The 24671-nt window shown below is 42.3% G+C and overlaps 1 long non-coding RNA gene across 1 annotated transcript; it reads left to right on the top strand.

The window, feature by feature from the left end:
- Positions 1-39: 39 nt before the first annotated feature.
- Positions 40-24283, top strand: LOC126600670 (uncharacterized). Its single transcript, XR_007615506.1, has 2 exons — positions 40-668; positions 24049-24283. It is a non-coding gene; the product is annotated as an uncharacterized LOC126600670 (long non-coding RNA).
- Positions 24284-24671: the final 388 nt, after the last annotated feature.

Raw genomic sequence — 24671 nt, 5'->3', positions numbered from 1 at the left:
CTCGAGCCCTTCCCTTTTCCTGCAACCCAAACACCCCATCCCCCACCCCACCCAAAACCCCAAAAAACCCAGCTGTTCACCTCCCCTCCCATCCAAAAAAACCCACCACAAACTTCTCCGACACCGCATCCACCATCTTCTCCTTCAGCAGAGCTCTGCCGCGCCCTTTGACCAAATCGAGATTTGGGTCGACCTCATTGGCGCCATCGACCCAACTAGCGAGCTTGGAAGTCGGGACTCCAACAATGCCCCTCAATTCGCTGGATTTGAGGAGCTCGCCGAGCTTAGAGACCACGAAGGTGGAGGTGGAGCCGATGCCGAGGCCTAGGACCATTCCCGATTTGACGTACTTGACAGCCTTGTCGGCAAGCTTCTTGAGGCATTGTGGGGGGGGGGGGGGATATGAGGGATAGGGATGAGGAAGCCATTGGCAAGGTGGAGGGAGAAGTGGGTCGGGGGTTGCAAAGAGGTGAGGGGAAAAGAAGCGGATCTCGGTTTGGATTTGTTTTTTTTTATAAATAAATAGGGTAAATTATTATAATATTTTTAATGTATAATATATTTTTTTTGGTCACGTAACATAAATTTGGTAGTCACGTCAGCTTTTAACAGACCAATGGATGAAAAATGTAACGGATGTATTATATTGAAATCAAATAGTATGTGAGGTATTGTTTAGGCCCAAAATAATAGTTTGGGCCGAGTATAGAATCATTCTCGGCCCGGAAGGCCTTGCGACAAGGGTGCTATGGATCGTTCAGTACGTGGGCCTCCAAACCTAGGTCGGCTAGGTCATGACGTAAGACAAGTCGAGTCCTGGTGCAATAAGGAGTCTCGGCAGGATTAATAACCCGAAAGCGAATCCGGTTCAATAAGGGACTAGGTTCACAGTCATAATGAAAGTAGGATTGGTCGAGTCAGTGTTTGATCAGGAGAAGAAGTCCTAGTCCGAATAGGGTTTTAACTCGACCTTGGGGGGATCCGTTGCTATAAATAGAAGAGGCTGTGCATCATTCAAGGCCCCTGGAATTCAACACACAACTGCCCTGCGCAAACCCTCTCAACAACTTGAGATTTTTTATTTTTTCTTTTCGCTGACACATCTTCCGTTGGCATCAACAGCACTGTGAAAGCAACCGGTGATATCTTAAGTTGGCATAGATAGCTCTGTCACCTTAGAATCAGTCGGTCTCGCAGCATCTTCCGTTGGCATCAACAACACTACGGATAGGACGGTTGATTACCTATCCAAGTCTCGGTCGAGAAGGATTCCTAAATCCTTATTGGTAGAGGTCATCTCATCAGCCTTCTCGGCAAAGTGAGGTGTTACAGTTATTACATTCGGCACATTGAAAGCCGAATTCGATTCGTGAACTTCGTAAGAATAGTAGCTTTGTCTTCAGGTTCGAGAGCCCAAGAGGCCGAGACGTGTTCCTTTCTCGGCCGCAATCGCAAGACGCAGAAGTCAGCTGCGCACCCAACGCAACATCAACAAATTTACTCCTCGGCTGAGCTTGGCCGACGAGTTGGCATGCCCCGCATTCACCGAAGGACGTAGTTAGCTTATAGATTACTCGGCTTGCGTGCCACGTTGGCTTGGTAGTTTTTAGGGTCAATATTTTGGCATGCCCAGTGGGACCCAGTGCTAAACTACAAAGTTCATGCCAATTGAAATACGATTGGTAAAAAAGAAAACAGCTATGGGAAAGTCGACAACCGATTTACCAACTCAGAACATAGGACACAATGTGCCATAAGCACAGAATCCCATAAGCGCCGTAACACCTTAGTCCACGAGCGCAACTCGCCGAGAAAGGGAAGTTAATCTCGGCGGTCAGTTTCGCAATCTCGAAATCCCCGACAGGAACACCTACGTCCTCAATGAAGGGATAATAGAGGATTGTGACGATGATGGTGGCGAAGGATCTGATCCACCAACAAGGTCGTTTCTTCGAAAACGGCTTGACGAGCAATCTCGGACGGTTGAACAGACGCTTAGTCGAGGAATCGATAAACTTTATGACGTGTTACACAATACCAATGAGGCACAAACCAGATTACTCGAAATACTGGTTAGTAAGGTCAGCGACGGAAGAACTTTCGATCTTGCCCAACATTTGCCACCGAGGAACAATCTATTACCAAGTGCACCGGCCGAGCCAATCCCTGCTCGGCTCAAACCAATTAACTTGGAGAGAGGAGGAGGATCGAATAGTAGGTCAGATGGATCCGACCAGATAGTGGAAGCAACACCCGTCGATATGACCGAGGTCCAACGGATGATCGATTCGGCCATGAAGAAAGGGTCAAAGTTCCCTAAGTTTATACACCTCTATCCAGCTTATGTGGAACAGTTCGAATACCCTAGAGGTTTTAAAATCCCGGATTTTAGCCTTTTTTCCGGAGAATCATCCTTATCATCGTTAGAACATGTAGCTTGTTTCACCGCACAATGCGGAGACGTCAATAGTGACTTTCACAAGCTGCGACTTTTCAATTTTTAGCTGACCGGTTCAGCGTTCGCTTGGTATATTAACCTCCCACCGAATTCCGTCCAGAGTTGGGAGGAGTTGGTTGAGAAATTTCATGAGCAGTTTTATCGGCCTGGAATGGAAATCTCAGTATCCTCGCTAGCAAGGATGGCTCAGGCATCTGACGAATTACCAATAGATTATTTTACCAAATTTAAATCAGCCAGGAATTGGTGCCGAGTACCTCTCCCCGAAGTCAAATTCGTCAGGCTTGCTCTGAACAGTCTTGACGTCGAATACAAAAAGAAATTCTTGGGGGCAAACTTTCGGGATATGTACGAATTAGCCCAACATGTCGAGCAGTATGATTATTTGCTCCGTGAGGAAAAGATTTCGAAAACTCTATCTCGGGGGACGAATTACAAGAATCCTACTGTCAATTATGCATCAACCGAGGATGAATGCGTTAGTGTGGATGCAGCTGAGATAGTGATAGATAAGCCATACGTTTGCAAGGCACTGACTCAAGTTGACTCTAAGGAAGTCAAAATCCGCTCAGCCACTGAAGGAACACTGAAACCGTCAAAAGTTTATACTTTTGATATTACAAAAGCCGATGCAATTTTTTATCAACTGTTATCAGCGAGGATCATCAAACTTGAGCCTGGGCACAACATTCCCAAGGCCGAAGAGCTTAAAGGAAAGATATATTGCAAATACCATAATTTAAGCAAACATACGACAAACAATTGCGTCGTGTTTCGAGACAACGTCCAAAGCTGGATTGATAATGGCAAACTAAAATTTCCAGAGAAGAAGATGAGCGTTGATACTGACCCGTTCCCCACGGCAACAGTAAATATGGTCGATGTGTACCTACCTAAGGACAAAGGGAAAATGAAGGCCGAAGTTGTTGCGACGCAACGCTTTCGGAATCAGAATTCTCGGCCACGTTTCATGGCCGATTTTTGTTCAAACGAACCACCTACAACTCTAACGGGACCTGCTATTGTCAAGCCTATGATGGATTACAGCACCGATGAAGACAGTGGGACGGCGATTTTATGCAGTAAATGTATAGCAAAGGTCAACAGTGAGCCAGAGGAGAAGCCCTCTTCGCTTATAACGGAACGACCTACGGCCGCAACCCAGCAAAAGGTAGCCAACGTAGGCCAACATCAAGGGGTTTTTGATAGGCTCGGTCCTAAAGTGAGGATGGAAGAGACACCCTCAGTCAGGCGACGCCTTGATTTTGATGCTTCATTTTATGACGAGGACTACTATATACGTAACTCTAGCAGCTTGGAATCATCTCGGAGCCAAAAAACTTTCAAACCTCCCGAACCTAGAGATCAACGTTGGTATACATATCACTATTCGAAAGGCGTCTACACCGCACTGTCCAAATCTCAGAAACGCCGGCACCAATGGATATATTGCATGGCCTGCCGACGGGCAGCCCAAGAAACTTCGGTCCCTAAATGGCGGCCGAAGGACACAATTGTCATTGACGATGAACGACCACCTCCAGCTATTATGACAGAGTTGGTTCAAGGGAAACGGCTGGTCAGTCGAGATATCGAAACCACGTTCGAAGAGGCTGATAAACGGATTAAACTGCTTCTTCGGCCTGGGGAGATGAAGGCACGCCTCGAGCATTTCAGGGAAGAGGCTGAAAGCAAATTAGCCTTGCCAACCATCCAAAAGCCTTTGATCAAAATTCGACGGAATTTGCATCCACCATTCCTCGGGGAGGCCTTGGAATATATGCGAGAGTTTCATAAGAAACATTCGGCCAACGATCTGTATGGTTTGCCGAAAGCATGTCAAGACACAATTGATCTGGTCCAAACTTACCCTGATGCCGAGCGAATCATTTAGAAGACCTCAGACCCAGGATTGAAAGCAAGGTTCCAGCATATACGAGAAGCTCGTGTTATTGGATTTGAAGTCGACCCATATACTGATATCGATGCCGCTGACCTTCATTTCTCAATAGAGGACCTTCAGTATTTACGATATCACTTCGAAGTATTTTCGGCTGTGTCTCTCTTCGGCCTTACGGCCGATGAAATAGCACGTGTTGCACGATTGGATGCCTATCTCGACACCAAAGACGCCCGGATGCATTACCAGGAGCAAGTTCGGGTCTTGGCCTGAAGCACACTTTCAATCTCAACCTCACCTGAGGCAATTACGCAGAACCAACAGGCTGCCGAAGAGACACCGCAGGATCAAACCATTGAAGAAGGAACAGAAGAGTCTCTTTGTCCAACTCTGACGGCAGCAGAAGCCGCAGTCGCCGACCAGACAAGAGATGCAGTGAGCGAAGAAGATCCTAACCTGATGAGCCCGTCAGTTCTGGATAACATGGAAATCAGTATGGTTCATGTTTTGCCCGCTGATTTTCAGTCAAACACAGCTCAACCGAGTTTCCTTGATGGTGACATAATTTTCGAGGAAGCCAGTCACGTTGATTTTGTAATTATTGCTGATGACGACTCTGCAACAAAAGATGACAATATCAAAGCAGCTTTGGCCGAATTGTTTCCTCGCTTATCATCAGCCAAACTTCATCATTTAAAGCCATTGTATGTCACGGCCCATATCGAAGGTATCCAGTCTCCAAAGTTTTTGTCGACTGCGGAGCGACAGTCAATATCATACCTGTAAACATCATGAAGGCGTTACGTCGCTCCAATGACGAACTCATTCCCTCCGGGATCACAATGAGCAGTTTCGTCGGAGACAAATCCCAAACCAAAAGGGTGCTTCCTTTAGCGGTAAATATTACCGGCCATAATCACATGACTGCCTTTTTTATCGTCGACTTCAAGACCAAGTATAATGCTCTGCTTGGTCGAGACTGGATTCATCAAACCAGCTGTATTCCTTCATCATTATATCAAGTGCTAGTTTTCTGGGACGGCAAATCGGTCGTTGTTCACCCGACCGATAGTCAGCCCTTCGAAACTAACATGATCCAAGCACGGTATTACGATGACCACGTCGGCTATATCACCTTACAAGGTTTCAATGACGAAGGACGGCCGACTCGGATTTCTGTTCAAAAAGCCATCGAGGTTGGCGCTGAAACTGTCCATCAGGATTTGGCAAGACTTGGTTTAGCTAATTTCATCCCCGAAGCTGATGTTTGACACCGATCGGGAAAAATGTAGGGCCGCGGTTTCATCTTCTATGGAACGACTGCTAGCCCATTGGTATACTATATCTAAACAACCAAATTTGGGCATTAACCTCGTCGAGTTCCTTACCGAATGAGATAATGGTCCTATCTTATCTCTTGACAAAATTCAAGCCGCCCCAGCCAAACTCGAAGATAATCGGCCCCAAGTCAAAGATCCCTTGGAAGAAGTTAATGTTGGGACGGCCGATGACCCACGACCTTTATTTATTAGTGCTTTACTTCCCCAACCTCTGAAGAACGAACTTCGTGCCCTGCTTGAGGAGTTTAAAGATTGTTTTGCTAGGAGCTATCATGAAATGCCTGGTTTAGATCGTACTCTCGTCGAGCATGAGTTGCGTATTAAACCTGGATGTAAACCTTTCCATCAACCACCTCAACGCTTCTCGACCGAAGTTCAACTCAGTATTAAGGATGAACTAGTTCAGCTTTTGAAAGCCGGGTTCATTCGGACAGCTCGATATGTGGAATGGTTGGCCAATATCATTCTTGTTTTAAAGAAAAATGGTGCATTGCGCATTTGCATCGATTTCAGAAATCTGAATCTGGCAACTCCTAAAGACGAGTATACAATGCCGATTTCGAATCTGTTAATCGATGCCGCGGCGAATCATGCGATCTTGTCCTTTATGGATGGACACGCCGGATACAACCAAATTTTCAATGCCGAAGCTGATGTGCACAAAACTACTTTTCGCTGCCCGGGGGCACTCGGCACTTACGAATGGGTTGTCATGCCATTCGGCCTCAAAAACGCCGGCGCCACATACCAACGGGCAATGAACACTATATTTCATGATTTAATTGGAACCATCGTCGAAGTCTATATTGACGATGTTGTAATTAAGTCCAAACAACAGTGGACTCATTTGGATGATCTTCGACAGGCTTTCCTTCGTATGCGTCAACACAATCTCAAGATGAATCCTGCCAAATGTGCATTCGGTATGTCGGCCGGTAATTTTCTCAGTTTCCTCGTGCATCACCGTGGAATTGAAGTGGACAAGAATAAAGCACGTGCAATCATCAGTGCTCCACCCCCGACGACGAAGAAACAACTGCAATCCTTACTCGGCAAGATAAACTTTCTCCGCCAATTTATAGCTAACTCGGCAGGTAAAATGAAAGCGTTCTCGACACTTTTGAAACTTAAGGACTCAGATAAGTTTGCGTGGACCGACGAGCATCAGGCAGCGTTTACACAAATCAAAGTCTCCCTCACGACACCACCTGTCCTTGTTCCACCCCGGCGCGGTAAACCTCTCAAACTATATATTTCGGCAGCTGAAGAGTCCATCGGCTGCCTCCTCGCCCAAGATAACGATGCCGGGCGAGAGCAGGCTATTTTTTACCTCAGTCGAAATCTTAATCAACCAGAAATCAATTATTCCGCCATTGAGAAGCTCTGTCTCACCGTGTTTTTCGTCGCCTCCAAGCTTCGGCATTACATGCTTCCGTCGGTCACACAAGTCATTGCCCAAACCGACGTTATCCAGTACATGCTTACCCGGCCAATCGTAAAAGGCAGAATTGGGAAGTGGACGATGGCGTTGTCCGAGTTTAGCTTGCAATACGTGCCCTAGAAAGCTATCAAAGGCCAGGCATTGGCCGACTTCCTTGCTCAACACCCTTCCCCCTACGGTTTTGGGGACACCAATGTCGAAATCGGCATGGTTGAAACACGCGACAACTACTGGATGATGTATTTTGACGATTCAAGTACTTCATCCTCGGCCGGCGTTGGCATTGTCATTCAATCTCCTAACCACGATCGTTGGTATTTTTCGTTTAAATTGGATTTCGACTGCACCAATAATCAGGCCGAATACGAAGCCCTTATCATCGGCTTTGGCCTCCTTCATGACTTGCGAGCCACCCGTGCCCTCGTCCTCGGCGACTTTAAACTTGTGATTAACCAACTTAATGGGTCTTTCCGCTGCATGAGTTGTTGGAAATGTGCCCTAAAACCAATCATATGATGATACTTTACGGACATTTCGCATGTTAAAGTAATCTAGTTTAACTATAAAGGGCAAAGATTATTGTTTGAGCCGTCTCATATAAATGTTATATGCTTAAACGATAAAGTCCAAGGAATATGTGATTGGAAGAATGTAATCTAATGAAGTTAGATTCATGAGACCATTCTTTCGTAGACACGTCCTAAATGTTCCTGATCATAGGATTGCCAATTGGGCATTGACAGTCCGTCAAGATCGGTACGTGCTATGTCTTCTCTCAGGGAGAGTGACTAGTCTCGAGTCCTTGGTGTGTGTGACATCAAGACAAGTACGTAGGTGCTCAGTAGAGAATAAGTTCACTGAACGTGATCAACGAAGAGTTCTCATACTCATGTCACATGAGAACTCATGTTTGGGATAATGCAAATTAGTCCTTTGACCTGAGGCATCACAGTTGTCTTGTGGTTAAGTCCTTGATCTTTGATTATGTCAAAGTCACCCCATCGGGGTGTCCACGACATCGTTGGGGTTAAGCCACTTAGCCATGGAGGCAAGTGAATGCACAACAAGGGATCTCTAACCTTCAAACTGTTTGAGGGAGAATACTCTATGATATGATTTAGAATCTCTGGCCAGAGTATGAATGAGATTTAGAAAAGTCGTTCTAAATCACATTCAAGGAAATCATATAAGCACACGAATCACATTGGATAGTAGACATGAATAAATAAACTATCAAACCAAACAATGTGGTCAGGAGTATTAGATTAGAGAAAGACCGTATTGCATTTGTAATCCCAAACTGAATAGGTTTTCTCTACCTCTTCTGATTAGCTTGGGTAACCATGATATGCTGCAAGGTGTCACTCATGGTTTGTGGAAGCCCTAAACGTGTGTAATCACTAAAGGGAGAATTGAGAGTAAGTTTCAATTACAATCGATATAAAATGGTTTTAATCGCCCACTGCCTCGCTAAAAGGAACCTAATGGATCGCACACCGTGTAAGGTGGAGATTGAAGAAACAATGGAGATGAGTAAGAATGATTAAATGGTTTAATCATTTATTTATGGCAATGATTAATTAATATGTTAATTAATCAAACGAATAAGTTCGTTAAAGACCTCGGGATAGGTTTTGGACCTTAAGGCCCAATGGGCTTCGAACGTCAAGCCCATTGACTTAAGTTGTATGACAACTTAATGAATAATGATTCACTAAGACCCAAAAGCCCAAACAACACCCCATGGCCGGCCATATAGAGAAAGGGTAGTGAACTTGCTTTAATTACAAGTTTGCCACTCAAATGAATAAAGGTATAAATATGACTTTATAGCCTTTTATTCATTAAGGGTTTCTTTTAGAGAAAATTGGTGAGAACTTGTCTCTCCATTTTCTCTCTAGGAGGCCGGCCCCTTGGGGGGTGCATCTTGCAATCCCACTACTCCAAGGTCACTCATTTCTTCTCCAATCTCTCCTTGGTGAAGAGACTTAGAGGTTCCCTACTTTGGGAACTTGGAGAAACCTATTCTTCCATCCAAAAATATAGATTTAAGATGCAAGGAATGAAGGCCCTCTCTTTGGGTGATTAGCCTTTGCTTATGCAAAGAGGAATCTACAAAGGTATAAATCTCAACTCACTTTGTTTTGAGTTGATTAATGGTTCACCAATCTACTAGGCTTTGAATTTCTTGGTTAATGTTTTGTTTTTAAGTGCATGCTAGCATGATTCCGCCTTTAATTGTTAATTGCATGCTATATGATGTTGCTTAAATGAACATGTTTCCCTAAAATATTCCTTCAAGTGGTATCAGAGCCTAGGTCTAGTAGTTGGTGAATCCTTTTGGGTTTTGTAGTTCATAGTTTGTGATTTAAAAGTTGTAATATGTTACAAGCTTTATTCTTGTTTTTTGAATGTAAATTTTGCTAGAAAATTTGCCATCTCAAATGTTGTAGATGTAGTTCATATGAGCATGAATATTGGAGCTAAAATTTGGTGCCATGACTTTGGGGATTTTCGGCCAAAACCAAAGGGTGGATTTTTGGGTTCTTGTTTGACTTGTTAAATGTGTTTTCAAGTGACTTTTGGAACCCTTATGTACCCTAGTTTGGTTAGATGTTATTTCCCTAAAGTTTGAATGGTTTTGGAATGTTTTTGGGTGAAAAAAAAGTTCATGAAAAAAAAAATTTGGGTTTTTCATGAATGTTCTTCATTGTTCTTGACATTTTTGCCAAGAACAAAAAGGTTTGTGTTTTGATTCAAAGTTTTGATTTATTACATAAAGTTTATGTTTTATGTTTTTCAAATGTTTTAATGCATAAGATATTTATTTGAAGGGTGATGGAAATGGTGATGGGTGTGTAAGGATTAATTTCCTTTCACACACACCACTTGCACCACTTGTTGCTTTATGTCTAAAACTCACAAATCAACACACACATCACTCTATCCTCTTCCAAAACCGGCCACCCTTGCAAGTGGGGTACTTTTGGGGCTTTTATGCAATTACATAAAGTTTTGATACTTTTGTGTATTTGCACTTTGGCCCAAAAGTTTACGTTTTTACGTTTAGGTCCAAAAACGCTAAAGGACAAATTGTTTTGATCCTTTAATGAAGTTTTTGCATTGATTAAATTTTGGGTTCTATTGTAATTACATGAAGTAGTGGACTTTTGTGTCTTTACAAAGTGACCCCAAAAGTTTTGCAACATAGCCCAAAAGTTGAGGTTAATTGCTTTATGACCCAAATAAGTTGTGGTTATTGCATGATGGCCCAAATTAGGTTGAGAACAAAATTGTTTTGTCTCTTTAAATGAGAATTGGATTTTCATTTTGTTTAGCTCCATTTAAATCAATTTTATGGATACAAAAACCAAATGAAAATGTTGCATTCAATTTAATTAGTTAAAGTGTTAATTGATTAAAGGGTGATTATGAACCTAAGCCTAATATAATTGAGCTATGTGAAAGGCCGTTTCAAATTTGTTTGAACCATGGGAATGTGTAGATTAATTTTGGTTGTAATTTGATTTGATCAAATGTTGTAAAAGGGCTTAAGCTCTTCTTTACTTTAAAGTAATTTGTTTTATGCAAATGTTGTAATGAGCATAAGCTCACCTTTACTTTGAAGTACTTCTTTCTTGCTTTATTTGATATGCATGAAAATGAAGTAGTTGGGTCCAACGCCCCTAAGACAACACGCCTTAATGTGATTAAACGCGTAACTAAAATCAATCACCATCCCTAGACCGAGATTCAACACAAGGCTCGTGTTGAATCTAAACAAAGGTTCATAATCATCCTAAGGCCCTAAGGCAACTATATAGTCCATCAAATGAATGCAAAGGTTATGTTAGTAGTATCATATACTCTTGCTTTAAAAACCGTTTTATAAGCATAGTGGGAGTATTATATACAACTAAGAACAATCATATGGACCAATAGTTGTAATAGGACCAAAATTGTTTTAATAGAGATTAAAATGTATGTTTATATGTGATGAGACCTAAAACCCTCAACCAAACCATTATTAAGTTGATAAGCGTGAGAGTGCTTAGAACACTCTTTCGTAGGCCTTCCACCGTGGTGGGCTCCAATCGTTTATGACTTGTACACCGGCTTCACCCTATCATAGGGGAGTACAAAGTGCATGCTTATACTCAGGAGGAATCCATAAACATATGATGAGGTTAGTGTAGGCAACGAGGATAGTCAATATCATATCATTGTGAGGCTATTCTTGAACCCCTTCACGAAGTGGGAATGACTTAACTAAGTGCAATGGAGCCAATATCATATCATTGTGAGGTGACATTCTCTAGAGGCCAAATAAGATGGGTACTTGCATTAGTTGCAAATGAGTAAGCGTACTCTCTCATTATTATTAATGCTAGCCAATATCATATCATTGTGAGGTGGGCTTGGTAATAGTGAGCCTCCCATAACCTACTAAGAGTTTCATCCAAAACTCTCGAATTCCAATGAGGGATATGGAATTTGCCAAAAATAGTAGGTGGTGCTATTTGATTTAAAGACCCGAATCAAATGGCTTAAAATCAATCAATTTATATTCGTTATGTATTTGTTTACCAATATATTTGCAAACGCTATCCAACACTTGACAAATAAAAACCGAATGTTTTAGTTTCCGGACTTGGTACCACAATCCCAAAGAATGTCTTAAAAGGATTGCATATGTACCTAAGTAGTCTCATCCTCACAATCTTCCTAATGATAATGTATCATTGGAAGAACATGTTAGAAAAGTCTATCATGAAGAGAACAACACAAACAACCAATGCTTATTCCTTCGTTATATGAACAAAGGAACTTACGAAGATTAGCATAAAGAAAAGGACACTTTTAGTGTTATTAGTTCTTCACTTACAAATCGTTGTATGAAGAAATAATGAGTTGTTTTGAACAACCCTTAGTCAATGCAAACACTTAGTGCTTGTTTCTTTGTTAAATGAACAAAGAACTTAAGAAGAAAGCACAAAGGCATGGACACTTAATGTGCCATGATTCTTCACTTACAAATTGTTGTATGAAGAAATGAGAGTTGCTTTGAACAACTCTTGAAAGTTTGTAATTATGTTTAGAACATAATGGTTGGTTGACAAAAATAGTCCATCAACATGGACTTATGATGATTTTGAATCATTGAGTGTTGAAGTGTTAAAACACTTCTAGAGACGGGAACTAGGCAAGGACTTCACCTTTGTGTCCCTATCCTAATCGTTCACTAAGTTTATTGTAAACTATGTAGTGTACAATAAACACATGCTCTCCAAAATGTTTGATGTGTATAACACAATTGAAATAAGTTTCAAGAGAGATAGTGGGAGTTTAGGGACCTTGACTATGGTAGTCAAAGGAGAAGTCAAATGAAAAGAGCGAAATAACTCCAAGGGAACAAACTTTCTTTATGAAAGGATGGACATTGGAAGGGGTATTTGCAAGAAATGTCTTGCAAGTGTCAAGAACACACCTTTCGAAAGTGTTGTAAATTGTTCTTGAATAGTTCAAAACAGTTGGTTCTTCTACTTGAATGTTTGATTCCGTATTAGTAACTATGTTTTACAATCGTTGTAAAAGTGTGGCTAATAAGAAGTAGAAGATTAATGAGAGAAGAGAAAGTACTTCACATTCGGAAAGTGAATAAAATATAGATTTTTGCGAAAGCAGATGGTACTTACTTCCTCATATGAACTACCAAAGAAATTGGAAAAACCAAAGATTGTCTTTACATTCCAATTTTAAGGAATTTAATTCCGTCACTATAGTAGAGATGGATGAATGTTTTGTTTGACAAAACATTGTTCTTTATTAATCAATGATTGGATTATAGTAATCTAATTGATTGTCTCTATAGTAGAGATGATATGGTAGTGTTAACTGTTTAGAATACAACGATGCTTAAAACCCAAAAGGTTGCAAGGTAGTGACTAATCCCAACTAAAGTTGTGATACCTCTAAAAACATAAATTACGAGTTAGTCATAGATGGATACTTAGGATCGTTAGATCCGGATCCAATGCCTTCTTGTTAAAATTGTATAGAGGCAAAATGTTTGAATCTTCATTCTTTTGGAAAGAATAAAGAATCACAAAGTTGTTGAGGTTAATTCACTTAGATGTTAGTGGCACTTGTCCACAACATAATACTACTCATGTTGTATGACATTCACCGAAGATCACCCTCGGTTGGACTATAGTTTATTTTAAATAAACACAAGTCCGAATACTTTGCAAAAGGTTTCAAAGAATTCAAGAAATGTAAGTTGATGAGTAAGACGTCTAAAGTATTTACATCCTTAGATTTGATCCAAGGAATGGTAACACTTTAGAATAGTTTTTCTTGAAAGATATCAAGGAAAGAAGCATCATAAGATAATAGATTTCTCCATTAGGAGAAGAACGAACTTGAATAAGATTTAGTTCGTTGGATATTATCAATTACCCATATATAGGATATATATGCTTCTAAGACAATGTGATTGTCAATTAGAAGATCTTCCAAATTTTTCATGACTCCATAAGATGTAGTTGGAAAGAAAGACAAATCTCAAGCATGTTAAGATTTGGGGTTGTGTGCTAATAAGCAATATTTGTTTGATAACAATCTTGTGGGATATCCTTAAATTAACTTTTGGATATCGCTTCTATAAACCAACTAACAAATGTTGTTTTGTTGGGTAGTTCATTGTAATCCTACAATGTGATTTGCCTAAAAGCAAATGAACGTGTGATAGAACTCAAAGAATGGGTTCTATGAGAGACAAGATAATAATCAACAAATATAACAACCTAGTTCCTATATCAAAAGCTCCAAGGTAGTCGAGAAGGATTTATAAACCGTCTCAGTTGAATGGTTTGAACTTTATGACTATGTCATAGAGTTACACCTCTTAATTCGAAAGAAATAAGAATGAAAATCCTTATGACTACATTGAGTGTATATATATGATATATACTCAAGGAAATGGTAAAGTACCATTTGACTCGAAATAATGAAACCTTCATAGCTAATTAGTAGCTTAAGGTGACTACAATCAAAGAGAATGGTTGACTTTGAAGGAACCATTTTTGACGTAGTCTTAGTTTCAATTAATTCGAAGATTGCTAGCTACAATTAAATGGTGATTCAATGTTTGGACATAATATAGGTTTCCGAAACCATTATTAAGATAGTCTTGATAATATATGTCTAAAACTATGAATCACAAGACATGTAAGTTGTAGAGATCCATCCATCATGGATCTTAGCAAGCTAGTGGGAGCTATAAGCGTCTTATGAGAGAAAGGTCAAATCGTTTGCTTTCTCATAAAGATGTAAATGAATCTTTTGTATACTAGGTTTACAAAAGATTAGTGGGAGTTAATCATATTCCTAAATATATATATATATATATATATATATATATATATATATAAATATATATGTGATATATATGAATGTATATATGATATATTAATTTTGGAAATGAAAAGAATATTTCTTCGTTAAAGTTATGACTTTAAACATTATATGAAGATAGAATGTATATGGGAGACATAGTCTATATACATGGGATGGAAATCTATATTGATAGATTTCAATATATAATTTGATTATATTAATCCCTAATAATAGACAAAAGTTGCTAGGAAGTTTCTCATATGATGATAAACTTCAATTAGAAGGATGACTCTAGTGTGACTAGCAAGTTGCCCTTCTCAAAGGGAACGTGCCCTTTTGACTCCCAAAAAAATAATGCGTAAATAGAATCCTTTATGCATACGCATAAAGGTGATTTATGTATTTCATATTGTATGAAAAACATTGATACAAGTTGTACCTAGAAAGGTACAAGACGATATCAGTGCAAGCCCAGGATCAGAACCATGGCGACTGTCAAGTGAGTCCTTAAGTATTTAAGAAATACTAAAGGATAAATTCCTCAAAGATTGAGGAAGAATTAGAGTAACGTAAAGGAAGCGTAAATGTATTAGATTATGAATCTAATCCATCATTGGATGTTTCTTCATTATGAATGAAGAGATAAACGGATATCTCTTTATTATGACTAAAGAGATATTTGGATGGAAACATTAAAGTAATGACTTTAGTGTGTTCCATTATGAATGCAAAATATATTGCCATATAGAAGTTTACAACAATGTTGTTTGGATGAGAAAGTTCATTTATGAACTCTCTATTCGGTTCCAACCAGAAAGTGTATCTAGTGTACTGACACCATGACACTAATGGGGCGATAGCTCAAGCCTGGGAATCAAGGTCTCATCAAGATCCGAACTCATATGAGAGACTGAACCACATGATTGAGAATCATGTATAATGGTGACGTCGTTATTCTCAAGGTTGCTTCTATGGATAACATATAGATATCCATTGCCTAGGCCTACTATTCAGCCATTTATGAAATGACTACATAAGAGGTATCATCACTGATGACCAAGCTGATTGGCTCTAGTGCAAGTGGGAGATTGTTGGAAATGTGCCCTAAAACCAATCATATGATGATACTTTACGGACATTTCGCATGTTAAAGTAATCTAGTTTAACTATAAAGGGCAAAGATTATTGTTTGAGCCGTCTCATATAAATGTTATATGCTTAAACGATAAAGTCCAAGGAATATGTGATTGGAAGAATGTAATCTAATGAAGTTAGATTCATGAGACCATTCTTTCGTAGACACGTCCTAAATGTTCCTGATCATAGGATTGCCAATTGGGCATTGACAGTCCGTCAAGATCGGTACGTGCTATGTCTTCTCTCAGGGAGAGTGACTAGTCTCGAGTCCTTGGTGTGTGTGACATCAAGACAAGTACGTAGGTGCTCAGTAGAGAATAAGTTCACTGAACGTGATCAACGAAGAGTTCTCATACTCATGTCACATGAGAACTCATGTTTGGGATAATGCAAATTAGTCCTTTGACCTGAGGCATCACAGTTGTCTTGTGGTTAAGTCCTTGATCTTTGATTATGTCAAAGTCACCCCATCGGGGTGTCCACGGCATCGTTGGGGTTAAGCCACTTAGCCATGGAGGCAAGTGAATGCACAACAAGGGATCTCTAACCTTCAAACTGTTTGAGGGAGAATACTCTATGATATGATTTAGAATCTCTGGCCAGAGTATGAATGAGATTTAGAAAAGTCGTTCTAAATCACATTCAAGGAAATCATATAAGCACACGAATCACATTGGATAGTAGACATGAATAAATAAACTATCAAACCAAACAATGTGGTCAGGAGTATTAGATTAGAGAAAGACCGTATTGCATTTGTAATCCCAAACTGAATAGGTTTTCTCTACCTCTTCTGATTAGCTTGGGTAACCATGATATGCTGCAAGGTGTCACTCATGGTTTGTGGAAGCCCTAAACGTGTGTAATCACTAAAGGGAGAATTGAGAGTAAGTTTCAATTACAATCGATATAAAATGGTTTTAATCGCCCACTGCCTCGCTAAAAGGAACCTAATGGATCGCACACCGTGTAAGGTGGAGATTGAAGAAACAATGGAGATGAGTAAGAATGATTAAATGGTTTAATCATTTATTTATGGCAATGATTAATTAATATGTTAATTAATCAAACGAATAAGTTCGTTAAAGACCTCGGGATAGGTTTTGGACCTTAAGGCCCAATGGGCTTCGAACGTCAAGCCCATTGACTTAAGTTGTATGACAACTTAATGAATAATGATTCACTAAGACCCAAAAGCCCAAACAACACCCCATGGCCGGCCATATAGAGAAAGGGTAGTGAACTTGCTTTAATTACAAGTTTGCCACTCAAATGAATAAAGGTATAAATATGACTTTATAGCCTTTTATTCATTAAGGGTTTCTTTTAGAGAAAATTGGTGAGAACTTGTCTCTCCATTTTCTCTCTAGGAGGCCGGCCCCTTGGGGGGTGCATCTTGCAATCCCACTACTCCAAGGTCACTCATTTCTTCTCCAATCTCTCCTTGGTGAAGAGACTTAGAGGTTCCCTACTTTGGGAACTTGGAGAAACCTATTCTTCCATCCAAAAATATAGATTTAAGATGCAAGGAATGAATGCCCTCTTTTTGGGTGATTAGCCTTTGCTTATGCAAAGAGGAATCTACAAAGGTATAAATCTCAACTCACTTTGTTTTGAGTTGATTAATGGTTTACCAATCTACTAGGCTTTGAATTTCTTGGTTAATGTTTTGTTTTTAAGTGCATGCTAGCATGATTCCGCCTTTAATTGTTAATTGCATGCTATATGATGTTGCTTAAATGAACATGTTTCCCTAAAATATTCCTTCATGAGTTGTACCCTAGCACCCTACCACATGGTTGCCAGCTATTTGGCCGAATCCTTCAACGGTATTACTTTCGAGCATATTTCCCGGATCCATACTACCGACGCGGACGAGTTGGCTCAAATCGCCTCCGGTGCACAACTCCTGGGGGGCAAGCTAGGCCGAGAAATACCGGTGTTACGACAGCTGTACCCGGCCTTGGTTAACCAGCAAATCCTCTGACGCGACAACGTGATACGCACCAGAGTCATGTCCTTACCTTCGTTGCTAGATCGATAAGACTCTATAGAGGTTTGTGCTGTCGAGGCAATACCAGATGATTGGAGAAAGCCCATTATGCAGTACCTTGACAATCCCAATGGAAAACATAGTCGCAAGACACAAGTTCACGCCACGAACTATGTCATGTATCAAAATGAGTTATACCGAAAAGGCGAGGACGGATTGCTACTGCTATGCCTCAGCCCCCAAGAGGGTACTCGGGCGATCACAGAGGTCCATGAAGAGGTTTGTGGAGCTCATCAATCCGGACGGAAAATGCGATGGCTACTTCGACGACATGGCTATTTTTGGCCAAGAATACTAAAGGATTGTATCGAGTTTGCACGAGGATGCATACAGTGCCAGATACACGGGCCTATACAAAGGGTCCTGGCCGAATCGTTGCATTCGGTCATTAAACCATGGCCGTTTAGAGGTTAGGCCATGGACGTGATCGGTAAAATGACGCCATCGTTCGGGGCTGCCAAGCACGCATGGATAATAGTAGCAACCGATTACTTTACTAAGTGGGTCGAAGCGAAATCATATGCCGAGCTAACATCTAAAGAAGTTTGCGACTTTGTAGAGGAACACATTGTGACCAGATTCGGCGTACCAGAAACAATCATAACCGATAATGGCATAATCTTTACAGCCGAAAGGTTTAGAGAGTATACGGCAACTTTGAAAATTCGGCTTGAACAGTCTACACCATATTACCCACAAGCAAACGGGCAGGCCGAGGCAAGTAATAAAGTGTTGATCTGCATTCTCGAGAAAATAATAAAGGAAAGGCCTGGTATGTGGCATTTAAAGTTGAATGAGGCTTTGTGGGCGTATCAAACATCACCTCGATCGGCGACCGGGACGACCCGTATGCACTAACCTACGGACATGATGCAATGTTACCAGTCGAGTTAAGTATAAATTCGTTGCGGTTAATTGAACAAAGTAGTTTGTTTAGCGCCGAATATAATTAGTCCATGAGACAAGAGTTATAAGATCTGGAAGAAGCGCGACTTGATGCTTATAACTTGCTGGTGGCATAAAAACGGATTGCCTAGCGAGCCTATAATCAAAGGGTACGACAGAAAACATTCGGCGAGGGAGAATTGGTTTGGCAAACGGTGTTGCCTGTAGGACTAAAAGACCCTAGGTTCGGTAAGTGGTCGCCAAATTAGGAAGGGCTGTTTGTCGTACATAAGGTATACGGCAAAGGAGCATATCATCTTAGAGATCGGATCGGTCTAGTTCATAAATTACCAATCAATGGGCAGTTTCTGAAGAAGTATTATCCGGTCACTTGGGAAATGCGGGAGTAAAACATTCATTTCATTAAAGTCGATAGAGTACAAAGTGAGCTGGTCGACCGGTTTACATAAAAGTCAAAATAAATTCAAGGCGAAAAAGGTAAAAGAGTGCCGAGCAGGGCCTTTAGCTCTAACCACCGCACCTCGCCCATGATGACCTCAGCCTGCCGGTTCTTCTTCTCCAGCTTCAACTGCTCGACCCGTTTTATGTTCACAGCATACTCGGTCAAACAAGCTTTGCCGCCCGACTCAAAGTCCTTAGCAAGCTCGGAGGCAATGGTCGACCTGCGTTTCGCCAATTCGGCCATTTGACGGTCAAGGTCGGCCAAGGCCTCTCCTTTTGCCTTTAAAGCATCGATCTTTGGATGGAGAGTATCTTGGACAGCTGTGGCAGCTTGCAGGTCTTGTTCGGCCTTCAGAGCGTTCTGGAAGGTATTAAAGGTCTCCCGAACCCGCTCCAAGGCAGACGACGCCTGAACGATAGCCTCGCCACTCAGGTAACCATCGGTTCCGAGGTCGTTTAGACATGCACCGAGCAAATCAAGACCGTTGCGGTCGAGTACTTACTACGCCGAAAGCGACAAGACCTCTTGCAACCGAGTTAGAGCAGTTGAATCAGCAGCGTCAGTCGCGGCGGCCGAAGGACCAGCCCCTCCAGTTATGCTGGACAGGAGGGCTTTGAATTCGACTTCCCATGAAGCCTGCACAAAAAAATAAAGTTGAGCTCAAAGAAATCCTAAAAAGGTCGCAAGAAGGTTTTGTTTTCTTTTAACCTGCCAAGATGAGACTTCGACCATGTCTTCAGGATCGTTGCTCGAACCTAAAGAGCTTAATGGCCGAGCCCAATGTCTTAGGCTGCTTCTCAGTTCACGCGGCCGATGGAGGTTATCTACATTCGATGGCCACTGAGGCGGCCAAGAAATATAGATAACACCCTTCGACGCATAGAATTTTTGATGAAAAGAGTGTGCAGGCACCTGACATTTAGTATTTTCCTGGTTTAGAGTTTTTACGGTACAAAACTAACCAAGAAAAGGTGGAATGAGGTACTTACAAAGGCCAAAGTAACCTCATGCGGAGGAATATTGAGATCCTGGTCTTACGGATGAACGGGCGTTTCCATTGACGCTTTTGGCTCCCCGATAGGTCGTTTACCGCAGTCAGCCGTAGACGGGCCAACTCGGACACCAGCTCCGGGCACGGAGTGGAAGTCCTGGTCTTGCGGGTGAATGGGTGCTTCCGCCGCAGCTGCTGGCTCTCCGACCGGTGGTTTGCTATGGTCGGCTGTCGTAAGGCCGACTTGAACAACCGTCTCAGACATGGGAGGAGGTTGACGATGGGAACGAGGGTGACTCGCCAGAGGCACTTCGTCGCTCCCCTCACTCTCCTCCAGAACGACGACCGAGGGTTTTGCAGAAGAAGTTTTCTCGATCGGGGGGACTACCTTTTCTAAGACAGGTGCAGCCTCGACCAAGGGAACAACAACTAGTTTCCCAACCTTAGAAACAGGCCGCGCTTAGACTGCTTCCTCTGCCGGAATTGGCTGATTCTCGACCAAGGCTTGGGCAACGGGGGGAGAAAGGGAAACGCTGGGAGTCATCGCTCCCGTGGTTTGACTGGAGATGACGTGAATCTCCCGTTCTCCTTTCCTCGCCAGCCTTTTGACCCGTTTGGCGGGCCGAGGGGGTTCGACGGTCGGCTCGACTTCTCGACGAGGCCGTTTACTCGGAAAAGCCTGCGCGGCAACCTCTGTCTTTTTAGAGACGACCGATTTTTTCTTGGCCACAGCTGCAACAACCGGCTTTACCCTTTTCAACGGTCGACTACCTGAGAACGAAAAAGCAAATCAGCAAAACCGATCAATAGTTCAAAATTGAAAGGAAAAAAGGGAGAAATAAACAGTGACCTTGGGCTTGGGAGACAGAAGCCTTCTTAGGTCGATCACCGAAAAGTTTATCCAAAACGGTTTCGACCGGAACACCAAAGAACTCATGGTTATACTTTTCCCACCACTCGCCAAAAGTATCGGTGCTAAGTGTTTCTGGGATGGCCGGTCGGAGGCGGAAACTTTGGCATTGCTTTTGAAACTCCCTCTTGGCGATATTGTATTCCTTCTCTGAAGAACCAGGCTCGCATCCACGGCTTAGGACGATTCGTGAGGAGAGAAGGGGGACCGGGCAGCCTTGGAGGTAGCCAAGCTGTCGAGCCAGGAAGTTAGGATGGTACACTTCCCAGCCCGCTTGTTTCCCATCACAGCCGAGAGGAAGGTCGCGAGTGAGCATGAATGACCCCCAGGACTGACGAAGGTCGGCATCTTCGTCCGCACCCCACATTGACGAAGGTAGCTTGATTGAAGAAGGATATTCTCGACGACGACATATCAAGAACTCGTCATTGGAAAGGTCATCAAGGGCGAAAAAGTATCTAAATACCTCTTCGGCTTGGTGAGGGGGTGTTGGTCGGGAGGCCAGCTGAGGCCCAAGCGCTTTCGTTGGCAAGAAATCGACGATTGCCGGCCGAAGGGAGGCGAAGTAAACTTGCAGCCAGAGTTGAAAGATCCAGAATGGACCATTTTGGTATGGGTCGATCTTGTGAAGGGTCGTCTCAGCCAGACAGCGGAAGAGATGGGTAAGAATGTTGGAGCTAAGTGACAGGGCGTGACCACTAGCCAGGGCTTCGGCCACCGGCATGTTCTCGACCAAGCATTTGTTAGATTTAGTACAACAAATGTACTTGTTGTACCAATAGAAGAGGAAAGCCTCATGTTCCCCATCTCGCAGAGCCTCTTCTCCTCGGCCGGTAAAATGGAGATAGAGGGTGTTGTAGTTGAAGAAGTTCTTGTGGAGTTTTTGAACCTTTTCTTTCGAGGGGGTTTGACCCTCACTGTTTAACGTCTCAAAGGCCCGTCTGTTGAAAAGCGTCTTCAGGTCAAGGTTTGACGGGTACCCAGAAAGGGCAACATCGATGGGGATTCCAGATGCTGAAGTTCCCAAAATGGCGGTGATATCAAGAATGGTGAGGCCAACGGGACCAAGAGGGAGGACCATGGTGTTGGTAGCCGAACACCAGAAGCATAGGGCGGCTAGGAGAAGCTCATTGTCGAGAACGACATCCATAGACAAGATGAGAATGGCGTCGTAAATACCAAGGGCTTTCCATTGCTCACCGAAGAGCTTTTCCATTTGTACAACCCAGGCTGCCCAGGTTGTCGTGGTCGAAGGCCAAGAGCCTTGAGGCCTTGCTATATCCCATCTCGACCATTCAAACCCTTGGAGCAAGGGTGATAGGCAATGCTCCTGGAGAAGTACAGTAATGGTTTATGGTACTGCCGCTTTAAAAAGAGGACCCAAGATTTGGTGAGAAGCGCTCATGTCACTTTCAAACCGTATGGTTTTGATTGAGCTTCGATCAAGAATTTTCTGACACTGATCACATTCCCTGGAAAGTTTAGAGATGAAGGAGGCCATCGTAAGAGGGTTAAAAAGTACGATGTGAAAGGGTTTTTTTCTGGGTTGGGAGACTTGAAGATGAACACCTGGGGAAAAAGAAATGCGCTAGAGAGCAATGGCAAGAAATTCAGAAAATTTGAACGAGTAAAAGTACAAATGAGAGGATTTCGGTATTTATAGGACGATGGAAGGAAGGGCAATCGTTCGAAATTCGAAATGAAGGGTAGAATCGACCGAGATATTCGCTAATCATTATGAACATTCAGAAAATCCAGTTGAGAAGACCGAGGGTTTCGTGTTTCGGGGGACGCACAATTGCGTGTGGCGGCGAGATTTATGGTGAAAGACGGTTTGGCGTCTACACGATGCTGAATGGTTCGCAAATCGAGGCGGCATGGTGGTGTTCAGCAACAAAACCATGATGATATGACGGTTCAGGGAGCTACACGCTCCAAACGTCATTATTAGGGATTAGCCCTATAGAAAAATGTCGCGTAAAATGGTGGTTAGCAGAATCAAGATCGTGTAATCATGTTCAATAAATGCACCTCGAAATGAGAGTGTTTGAGTTTTGAGTTTTAATTTCGCTTCTTCAAGGCCGGAGCTCGACCAGAGGGTTCAAGCCGAAGGCCTCAGAAGCGAGGGGGCAATGTTTAGGCCCAAAATAATAGTTTGGGCCGAGTATAGAATCATTCTCGGCCCGGAAGGCCTTTCGACAAGGGTGCTATGGATCGTTCAGTATGTGGGCCTCCAAACCTAGGTCAGCTAGGTCATGACATAAGACAAGTTGAGTCCTGGTGCAATAAGGAGTCTCGGCAGGATTAATAACCCGAAAGTGAATCCGGTTTAATAAGGGACTAGGTTCACAGTCATAATGAAAGTAGGATTGGTCGAGTCAGTGTTTGATCAGGAGAAGAAGTCCTAGTCCGAATAGGGTTTTAACTTGACCTTGGGGGGATTCGTTGCTATAAATAGAAGAGGTTGTGCATCATTCAAGGCCCCTGAAATTCAACACACAACTGCCCTGCGCAAACCCTCTCAACAACTTGAGATTTTTTATTTTCTCTTTTTGCTGACACATCTTCCGTTGGCATCAACAGCACTGTGAAAGCAACCGGTGATATCTTAATTCGGCATAGATAGCTCTGTCATCGTAGAATCAGTCGGTCTCGCAGCATCTTCCGTTGGCATCAACAGCACTACGGCGAGGACGGTTGATTACCTATCCAAGTCTCGGTCGAGAAGGATTCCTGAATCCTTATTGGTTGAGATCATCTCATCAGCCTTCCCGGCAAAGTGAGGTGTTACAATTATTACATTCGGCACATTGAAAGCCGAATTCGATTCGTGAACTTCGTAAGAATAGTAGCCTTGTCTTCAGGTTCGAGAGCCCAAGAGGCCGAGACGTGTTCCTTTCTCGGCCGCAATCGCAAGACGCAGAAGTCAGCCGCGCACCCAACGCAACATCAACAAATTTACTCCTCGGCCGAGCTTGGCCGACGAGTTGGCACGCCACCGAAGGACGTAGTTAGCTTATAGATTACTCGGCCTGCGCGCCACGTAGGCTTGGTAGTTTTTAGGGTCAACAGGTATGAAAGTAAAATGTTTTGAAAATGTTGTATAAGGTTGCAATAGATCTCAAATCTGAGATGGTAAAATGTAATTTACCTTGTTACATTTGTGCCTCATGATGTTTTTCCTTTTTTACATCAATGGGGAGGAAGATCAAAAAAATGGAGCTCTTTCGATGTTGAGAAAAGTCTACTTGCAACAATTTTATAAGTATTTTTAGTAAATTTGTTGAAGCACTCAATCTTCTTCTAATGCATATTAGAGTATTGACTATTTTATTGTACAATACTGATGAAACAGGCCTACGCCAGTCTCACTTCTTCTATTTATTTATTTATTTATTTATTTTTGGAAACACACCAGTCTCACTTTTGTTCTTGCCTTTATTATCAATCACAAACAAATGAACAAGGCTTGGTTGTTGTTGTTAGAGAAAATACAAAGTTCAATATCCACGTTGCTCCTCCACACACCTCATCGGTCAGCAACAACCAAACCCAGCACGGCCAAAAGGTTAAGCTCACTGATCCCGACCCGGAATGCGGTTCAAGTTCAAATTTTTTAGGCTTATATTTGATATGCCTTATGAAACTCAAACTTAATTCCACTCTCTTTAGAACAAAATATCGCCATTTTGCCT

The sequence above is a fragment of the Malus sylvestris genome, chromosome 14 (genome assembly GCF_916048215.2).
Source record: "Malus sylvestris chromosome 14, drMalSylv7.2, whole genome shotgun sequence".
Classification (NCBI taxonomy): domain Eukaryota; kingdom Viridiplantae; phylum Streptophyta; class Magnoliopsida; order Rosales; family Rosaceae; genus Malus; species Malus sylvestris.
The sequence above is the reverse complement of the archived record's forward strand: the minus strand, read 5'-3'. Positions and strand labels throughout refer to the sequence as shown.